Genomic DNA, 10,166 nt, shown 5'->3' on the forward strand with positions numbered 1-10,166 from the left:
ATTGAATGTAAAAATTGCGAAAAAAAGGAAGGAAGAGTAAAGTCCCGTCGACAACGACGCCATTAGAGACGTGGAACAAGATCGGGTTAAGGAGGCATGAGGAAGAAAATCGGCCGTGTCCTTTCAAAGGAACCATCGTGACATTTGCCTTAAGCTCTTTAAGGATATCACGGAAAACCTAAAACAAAATGGCCGGACGCTGATTTGAAACGTCGTCTTCCCGCATACGAGACCAGTGTGTTAGTCACTGCGAAAAGTAAATGTAAAGACGCTGGATTCGTGGTGTAAGTGTAGGTGTAGGTGTAGAAAGACACAAACAGTGTGCAGTTAAAGGGAACTCGGAAGATGGGAATCGTAAAAGCGGTTGGTGAAAACCGACAAATAATTCACTTCTGTATGAAGTGCTTTCATATTTTGTGTTGTGTTATGTGACTGATAACGTGTGATCAATAACATTTCATTGCTGCAAGCAACATTAGAATTATTCATTTACTGCGTAATACATTGTGTCTTATAAGTAGAGCCCGGATTTTTATGTAATTACATATTCGTCTCCTTCGATACTATGCCTGTGAAAAGTGTAAATGTTGACGAATTACGTTTCCAGGGTTGATATATTTGATTTTATAGTTACATATTTTACACATTTTACTATAATTACGTGTTTTAGGTATTTTAGCTTTAAGGTACATGAAATTACGTATTACGTGTTACCCCACACTCTCAGCGCCACTCCCTTAGACAAATATTCGAATCCAACCCACCATAAAAGTTTAAGACAGTTAATTATCACCAAAAATCGCCTTCCAGTGCGCTAAAACATTGTTAACTGCGCTTTGAGTTCGATTTCAAGGACGTTCTTCCGCTTTATTTTCTAAAATTCGGAATTTCAGTTCTCAAAAGAAAACAGATACAGTAACAATACTGTGTGCAGCATTTTAGTAGCCAAGGGCTTCGTGTGCTGTCGAGATTATCAGTTGAAAAAAAAAGACATGCGGCACGGACTACTAGCGACGTCTTCGGAGTTTAAAAATGGCTCTGAGCACTATGGGACTTAACTTCTAAGGTCATCAGTCCCCTAGAACTTAGAACTACTTAAACCTAACTAACCTAAGGACATCACACACATCCATGCCCAAGGCAGGATTCGAACCGGCGACCGTAGCGGTCGCGCGGTTCCAGACTGTAGCGCTAGAACCGCTCGGCCACCCCGGCCGGCTCTTCGGAGTTCACAGCTGTTCGTGTTCATGATGTCATCACATAACTATCTGTATTAAGAGCCTGGGTTACGATGAATGACGCTTTCACTACTAATGGAGAGACGGTTCTATGTCGTGTATGCAATAAGCAGACAGGCTGCTCTACGAAGTTCCAACGATAGCATAATATAGGAAGTGGTGCGTACACGAAGAACAAAGCAGTTCAGTCGTCTAGGAAGCAAATGTTATTCATGCAGGTGCAAAAGACATCAGTCTTCACAAAGGAATTTTTCCACATGTGCTACGCTATGTTTGGTGCGAACATTCCATGGCACAAACTTCTAGTCCCTGAACATCGTACGTTTCCACGAAGGTGCTGCGGGCAACAGATTCCTGATTAATCGATGTTACGAAAAAACTATTTAGATTTTTGTTACCAGGAGGCTCTAAAAAGAGTGCGGCGCTATGTAAATAACCAACACATATACTTATATTGATAACGGACATATGTGGACGTTTCTTGGCAGTTTCATTGTTACATGAAATGGTAGTCACAGTTGCGAATGCGGGCAATCATCAGCTGTGTAATGGAATAATGACAATGAAAATTTGTGCCTGACCGAAACTCGAACCCTAATTTTCCCGACTTACGTGAGCAGTCCCCTTGGCCGATTTGGTTATCCGTACACGACTCACGGCCGAACCCAAAGTGCGTTATGCTGTCGTTCATGCGTCATAACCTGCACTCGTACCCATTATTTGATTACTGTACCTGGAAGGGGGGACGGTAGGAGGATACATTTTAATTGAAACTAGCTGCCTGGTACTGGCGGATAAATAAGATATTGAAGTGCCTGTATTGTTAGGCAGTACGATGCAACATTCCTTCAGACATGCATCATTCTTGGCATATAAGGGACGTCAGCGCAGTAACTACGCTGGCATATGGACTCACAACTGTGAAAAACAAATATGCATTTGATCAGTGAGTTGCCCACAGGCAGTAAGTATTAAGTAGTGGACGTGAAAACGTAGTGTGCCAACGATCTTGTGTCACAAATCACAATGGAGCAACATCTCTAAAGTAGGTGTTCAATACTTTCTTAAACATCAAGACACAAGGAAATTAAAGACATTATCTGCCAGTGGGCATTGATTTACAACAATGGGCAAGCTGAAAATTTGTGGTGGGTCGGAATTCGAACCCGGGTCTCCTGCTCACTAGGCAGATGCACTGACCTTTACGCCATCTGGACACAGTGTTCACCAAAACCGCACGGGCTACCCTAGCATGCCTCCTGTCACATCCAAATTCTCAACTTATTCCTCACACTTCTGATATAGTGGCCCTCTTCATTAGCCACATTACTCGCTAAGAGTTCGAGCTTGGTGTGCGTCTGCACTGACTGGATCATTGGCCGTCATCGCCCGAATTGTATATACATGAGGTGTCTGTTCTTTTGGACATGTTCGAAAGAACAGACACCATTTTGATAATGCAGCCATTACGAATAAAGTCACAAGGGAATTAAAAGTATTAGCTGCCTGTGGGCACTGATGTATATCAATGGGGCGAGTTGAAAATTTGTACGGGACTGGAATTCGATCCCGGGTCTCCTGCTCTCTAGGCAGATGCGCTGACCACTATGCCACGTGTCTCGCACGGCCTACCGTAGCAGGCCTCCTGTCAGACCCAAAGTCTTAACCTATACTAAACACTATTGAAGTAGTGCCTTTGTTCATTAGCCTCGTTACTAGCGGCATCTCGCCGATTCCCGGTGTGCATCTGCATTGAAGGTATTATTGGCCGTCATCACCTTAATTACATACATATATTCTCCAAAATGTTTTGCAGGAGAGAAGTGTGTGGAAAGTTAGTCCCAAACACCTCGAGTCTCGAACAAAGACAACGACCATGGATGCCTGCCCCGACTTGATTGAAATACAAAACGCGGACAATTCTTTTCCGGAAAAAAATCATCACAGACGACAAGGATTGGTATTATGAATACGGCCCACCACAAAACGACAAACTGCAGACATTCAGATGAAGGGTCAACGCTTCGACGACATAACGCCACGTTCAGGCCCATGTGATGCGTGAGTTGAACAACATCCCAAAGAAGGACTTTTCTGACAGTTGCACACTTCTGTATGAACGTTCTGTGCGTTGCATCCAAGCAGAGGGGGACTATGGAGAACACCTGGGGCGTTAAAACCGGCATCTTAACGTTTCTCTAATTTTTATTAGTCCGGTCTCGAAACTTTCTGTGCTGACGGAGTATTTGTTGCACACGTTAGAATTGGGAGGGACTTCTTGTATAAATGAGAATGTAAGTTATCTGTTGCTATTAGTTCAACAGCCCTAAGACCCATCGGATGCAGCTCCCTACTGCTGCCGCCTTCCAGCCGTCTTAGAGCACAGCTGCTGCATCCCCCATCACATCTATATCTGCCTCTGCGATTCTTTCTCTCTACCATCCTTTCAGTTACAGTCTTCAGCAGCGGCTCATGTCGTAACATGTCGCCCCCCCCCCCCCCCCCACCACCACCACCAGCACCACCACCACTAATCTATTTCTTTGTTTCATTATGTTTTTGTTATACTTTTTCTCGTTGACTCGTCTTCATTCTTTACTCTATGAATTCGCCTGATGTTCGACAGTCTCCTGTGAACACCACATTTCAGAGGCTTCTAATTGTTTCAAGTCTGTCTTCCCCAGAGACACACAGACCCGTGCTCCAAACTCAGTATTTCATGAATCTTTTTCTGGTCTCGGGGTTCATATTTTTGGATGTCAATAGCTGTTTCTTTTTGTAGAAAACCCTTGTGCCTCGTGCAATCCTTCGTACTACGTCTTTCTTGTGTACCAGTCAGAAGTGTCCTCGTCGAGTAGACAACAATGTGGGAAACTCAAGGGAGTTACATTTAAATAAAAAGTGTTATTTAAATTCAGTTTGTTTATATTCTTGTATACGAACCATATATGGCCGCACCTGAGTTGAAACGGGAGGTCATTAGCAAGTCAAGGTGTTCAGGGAAAGACGCAGTTTTGGTGTCGGAACGAAGTTCTAACAATACAGAGAGAGAGGAGATGATGGTTCACGTCACAGCTAACTGAAAGCCGGAACCAGAGAGAACATCCTGTCTTGAACCGATACTCCAGCAACATCTTACACCGAACAAGTGATTTCTCACCCTCGCTCCCTGTCGGCTGCTCAAAGCGGTGCATTTTATGGAAACGAATAACCCCTGTTGAAGCTGCGATGCTGCTCGTTGCTCAGACCTCAGCGAATTGTGCTCGAACAGTACAGATGTATTCGTATCCATTGTGTTCTGTACTGGTCACGACATAAGCAGGCTATCTGGCCGTCTTGTAGGAGTTACTTTAGACGGAACGCTAAGTTATGAGGAACAGCCACCGACTCGTGGAGATGACATCTTGGACCTACTGATAACAAACAGACCCGAACTTTTCGACTCTGTATGTACAGAACAGGGAATCAGTGATCATAAGGCCGTTGCAGCATCCCTGAATATGGAAGTTAATAGAAATATAAAAAAAGGGAGGAAGGTTTATCTGTTTAGCAAGAGTAATAGAAGGCAGATAACAGACTACCTAACAGATCAAAACGAAAATTTCTGTTCCGACACTGACAATGTTGAGTGTTTATGGAAAAAGTTCAAGGCAATCGTAAAATGCGTTTTAGACAGGTACGTGCCGAGTAAAACTGTGAGGGACGGGAAAAACCCACCGTGGTACAACAACAAAGTTAGGAAACTACTGCGAAAGCAAAGAGAGCTGCACTCCAAGTTTAAACGCAGCCAAAACCTCTCAGACAAACAGAAGCTAAACGATGTCAAAGTTAGCGTAAGGAGGGCTATGCGTGAAGCGTTCAGTGAATTCGAAAGTAAAATTCTATGTACCGACTTGACAGAAAATCCTAGGAAGTTCTGGTCTTACGTTAAATCAGTAAGTGGCTCGAAACAGCATATCCAGACACTACGGGATGATGATGGCATTGAAACAGAGGATGACACGCGTAAAGCTGAAATACTAAACACCTTTTTCCAAAGCTGTTTCACAGAGGAAGACCGCACTGCAGTTCCTTCTCTAAATCCTCGCACAAACGAAAAAATGGCTGACATCGAAATAAGTGTCCAAGGGATAGAAAAGCAACTGGAATCACTCAATAGAGGAAAGTCCACTGGACCTGACGGGATACCAATTCGATTCTACACAGAGTACGCGAAAGAACTTGCCCCCCTTTTAACAGCCGTCTACCGCAAGTCTCTAGAGGAACGGAGGGTTCCAAATGATTGGAAAAGAGCACAGATAGTCCCAGTCTTCAAGAAGGTTCGTCGAGCAGATGCGCAAAACTATAGACCTATATCTCTGACGTCGATTTGTTGTAGAATTTTAGAACATGTTTTTTGCTCGAGTATCATGTCGTTTTTGGAAACCCAGAATCTACTATGTAGGAATCAACATGGATTCCGGAAACAGCGATCGTGTGAGACCCAACTCGCTTTATTTGTTCATGAGACCCAGAAAATATTAGATACAGGCTCCCAGGTAGATGCTATTTTTCTTGACTTCCGGAAGGCGTTCGATACAGTTCCGCACTGTCGCCTGATAAACAAAGTAAGAGCCTACGGAATATCAGACCAGCTGTGTGGCTGGATTGAAGAGTTTTTAGCAAACAGAACACAGCATGTTGTTATCAATGGAGAGACGTCTACAGACGTTAAAGTAACCTCTGGCGTGCCACAGGGGAATGTTATGGGACCATTGCTTTTCACAATATATATAAATGACCTAGTAGATAGTGTCGGAAGTTCCATGCGGCTTTTCGTGGATGATGCTGTAGTATACAGAGAAGTTGCAGCATTAGAAAATTGTAGCGAAATGCAGGAAGATCTGCAGCGGATAGGCACTTGGTGCAGGGAGTGGCAACTGACCCTTAACATAGACAAATGCAATGTATTGCGAATACATAGAAAGAAGGATCCTTTATTGTATGATTATATGATAGCGGAACAAACACTGGTAGCAGTTACTTCTGTAAAATATCTGGGAGTATGCGTGCGGAACGATTTGAAGTGGAATGATCATATAAAATTAATTGTTGGTAAGGCGGGTACCAGGTTGAGATTCATTGGGAGAGTGCTTAGAAAATGTAGTCCATCAACAAAGGAGGTGGCTTACAAAACACTCGTTCGACCTATACTTGAGTATTGCTCATCAGTGTGGGATCCGTACCAGATCGGTCAGACGGAGGAGATAGAGAAGATACAAAGAAGAGCGGCGCGTTTCGTCACAGGGTTATTTGGTAACCGTGATAGTGTTACGGAGATGTTTAATAAACTCAAGTGGCAGACTCTGCAAGAGAGGCGCTCTGCATCGCGGTGTAGCTTGCTCGCCAGGTTTCGAAAGGGTGCGTTTCTGGATGAGGTATCGAATATATTGCTTCCCCCTACTTATACCTCCCGAGGGGATCGCGAATGTAAAATTAGAGAGATTAGAGCGCGCACGGAGGCTTTCAGACAGTCGTTCTTCCCGCGAACCATACGCGACTGGAACAGGAAAGGGAGGTAATGACAGTGGCACGTAAAGTGCCCTCCGCCACACACCGTTGGGTGGCTTGCGGAGTATAAATGTAGATGTAGATGTAGATGAAGATACCTGAAAGGCTCCGTACAAGGAATAACGTCGCACAGAAAGTACGTGGCACAACTTGTGGGTCTTCGGTACCTACGTTAACGAACAAGAGTTTTTAGTCTCATCACTATCAAAATATTGATGTCCCGTCTGGCTTAACAGCTCCCACGAAAATTCTGAGTAGTTCTAAACCGTATTACAATCAACCACTGCAAATGTGCGAACTCGTTGTCCAAATGGAAAGTAAATGCATCTGCGAAGTGCGACTGTGGAGCAGAGGCGCATCTAGCCTTTAGTGCAGACGTGTTCACTAAGAACCTATACAGGAAAATTTGAAGATGTCCTGAATACGACTGATTGTTCAGTTAACTATATTTGTAACCTATATGTTGCTTCACCAATATTATTCTTAGTTTATGTTCGTTAACTTGATTTGCAATAACACAATACAATGAATAAATAATTACAGTCGAAAATTTCAGTGAGAAAAATGTAAGAAATAATAATAAAATCTGAGATAATCCCTAGACTGGCTAGGCTATTTGCACACAGGCATCTTTCTTCTTTATCTGTTCTTCTGCCAAGGTAACAATAGTCCGCCTTTTCAACAGTCTCTTGCAAAGTAACATTCAGCCTTCCAGTGTGACGAGCTTCTGCAGATACAACTCCCTTGGCTTTCTATTTGTTTACTATTGTCATCAGTTAGCACACGTTCCATTCTATTAAGCACATGACAATTCCCGTTCACTTTCGATAATGACTGCTCTGTCTTCAGCATACTGTATCATGTAGATTTTCTGCTCATCCAAACAACTCCCATATTGAGAGCCGGGTGTTGATATTATGTTGAATTTAAAGGATGACATCGTTTTATGAGGCTTTTATTTTAAAATAGCACTTTGTTAACCACTAGAGAACGACGGCACGAATGGTCACAGGAATGTTTGACCCATGGGAGAACATCACATAGATACTGACGAAACTGAACTGACAGACTCTTCAAGATAGACCTAAGCTATCCCGAGATAGTCTACTTACAAAGTTATAAGAACCGATTTTAAACGATGGCTCTAGGAATATAATACAACCTTCTACATATCTCTCCCGTAAGGATCGTGAGGACAGATTAGAGTAATTACAGCGTGCACAGAGGCATTTAAACAACCATCCTTCCCACAACCCATACGTGAATGTAACGACAGAAAGCCCTAATAACGGGTAAAGCAGGACGTATCCTCTGCCATCAACCTCGCAGTGGTTTGCAGAGTGAAGGTGTAGCTGTAAATGTAGAAGTAAATGTAGATTTAAATGCAGATGGAGGCTAGCTAGTTTCAGTTGCTCCGCTACATGTGTACACATTGTACAGATGTAGAGGAATTGGAAACAGCTGTGTGATCGAGAGCGGTAATAAAGTTCTAATTATCACCTAGAAAACATAAAGCAGCGACCATGATATTTCGTGATGATATTTGAAGATCTTGGCTGTAAGCAGTGGTAAGCGGCAAGCTGGTTGTTTTGAGAAATTGGACAGTAAAGTTTCAAGAAAATCTCAGAAATCAGATGCATAAGGTAAACCCATTGCGATTCCTTTATTCAGATGACTCATTGTTTTCATATATTTCCTGAACAACGACATACTTTTAAAATTGTAAAGACTATCCAAAATCTTATTCTTAAAAAAACGTCAATGGTTACTCAATATTGTTTACTTGCAAACTGAATGCACTTAACATGAGTTAACATTGACTAACCACTGTTTTCTTGCAGGGTGAATTACTGTGAAAACTCTGATATACAAATTTAAAAGGTCGGAATTGTTTCAGTTTATAGTAATAGTAGTGTTTTGTTAGTGTTTTTTAACGTCCCGTCGACAACGAGGTCATTAGAGACGAAGCGCAAGCTAGGGGTTAGGGAAGGATGGGGAAGGAAATCGGCCGTGCCCTTTCAAAGGAACCATCCCGGCATTTGCCTGAAACGATTTAGGGAAATCACGGAAAACCTAAATCAGGATGGCTGGAGACGGGATTGAACCGTCGTCCTCCCGAATGCGAGTCCAGTGTGCTAACCACTGCGCCACCTAGCTCGATCGTAATAGTAGTGTGTAAAGGTACGATGAAGCAAACAGCTTGGTGGAATGACACAGTCAAGGCAGCCTGTAAAAGGAAAAAGAAGGCGTATCAAAAATGGCTACATACTAGAACTCAGGTAGACAGAGAAAGTTATGTTGAAGAAAGAAACAAAGCCAAACAGATAATTGCAGCATCCAAGAAGAAATCTTGGGAAGACTTTGGAAACAGGTTGGAGACTTTGGGTCAAGCTGCTGGAAAACCATTCTGGAGTGTAATTAGCAGTCTTCGAAAGGGAGGTAAGAAGGGAATGACAAGTATTTTGGACAGGTCAGGAAAACTGCTTGAGAATCCTGTGGATTCCTTGGGCAGATGGAGGGAATATTTTGAAGAGTTGCTCAATGTAGGTGAAAATACGATCAGTAATGTTTCAGATTTCGATGTACAATGGGATAGGAATGAGGATGGAAATAGGATCACATTTGAGGAAGTGGTGAAAATGGTCAATAGATTGCAGTGCAATAAAGCAGCTGGGGTGGATGAAATTAAGTCGGAACTCATCAAATACAGAGGAATGTCAGGTCTTAAATGGCTACACAGGATAACTGAAATGGCCTGGGAGTCGGGACAGGTTCCATCAGACTGGACAAAAGCAGTAATCACACCAATCTTTAAACATGGAAACAGAAAAAGATTTAACAACTACAGAGGTATCTATTTATTAAGCGTTGTGGGTAAAATCTTCTCAGGTATTGTTGAAAGGAAAGTGCGAGTATTAGTTGAGGACCAATTGGATGAAAATCAGTGTGGGTTTAGGCCTCTTAGAGTTTGTCAGGACCAGATCTTTAGCATACGGCAAATAATGGAGAAGTGTTATGAGTGGAACAGGGAATTGTATCTATGCTTTATAGATCTAGAAAAGGCATATGACCGGGTTCCTAGGAGGAAGTTATTGTCTGTTCTACGAGATTATGGAATAGGAGGCAAACTTTTGCAAGCAATTAAAGGTCTTTACATGGATAGTCAGGCAGCAGTTAGAGTAGTAAATTGAGTTCATGGTTCAGAGTAGTTTCAGGGGTAAGACAAGGCTGCAACCTGTCTCCACTGTTGTTCATATTATATATGGATCATATGTTGAAAACAATAGACAAGCTGGGTGAGATTAAGATGTGTGAACACAAAATAAGCAGTCTTGCATATGCGGATGACTTAGTTGCGATGGCAGATTCGATTGAAAG

General features: G+C 42.7%; 1 non-coding gene across 1 annotated transcript; it reads right to left on the minus strand.

The window, feature by feature from the left end:
- Nucleotides 1–8,872: 8,872 nt before the first annotated feature.
- On the minus strand, nucleotides 8,873–8,945 carry Trnaa-cgc. The gene has a single exon. It is a non-coding gene; the product is annotated as a tRNA-Ala (tRNA).
- Between the last annotated feature and the right edge of the window lie 1,221 nt (nucleotides 8,946–10,166).

Source organism: Schistocerca piceifrons, chromosome 5 (assembly GCF_021461385.2).
Source record: "Schistocerca piceifrons isolate TAMUIC-IGC-003096 chromosome 5, iqSchPice1.1, whole genome shotgun sequence".
Lineage (NCBI taxonomy): Eukaryota > Metazoa > Arthropoda > Insecta > Orthoptera > Acrididae > Schistocerca > Schistocerca piceifrons.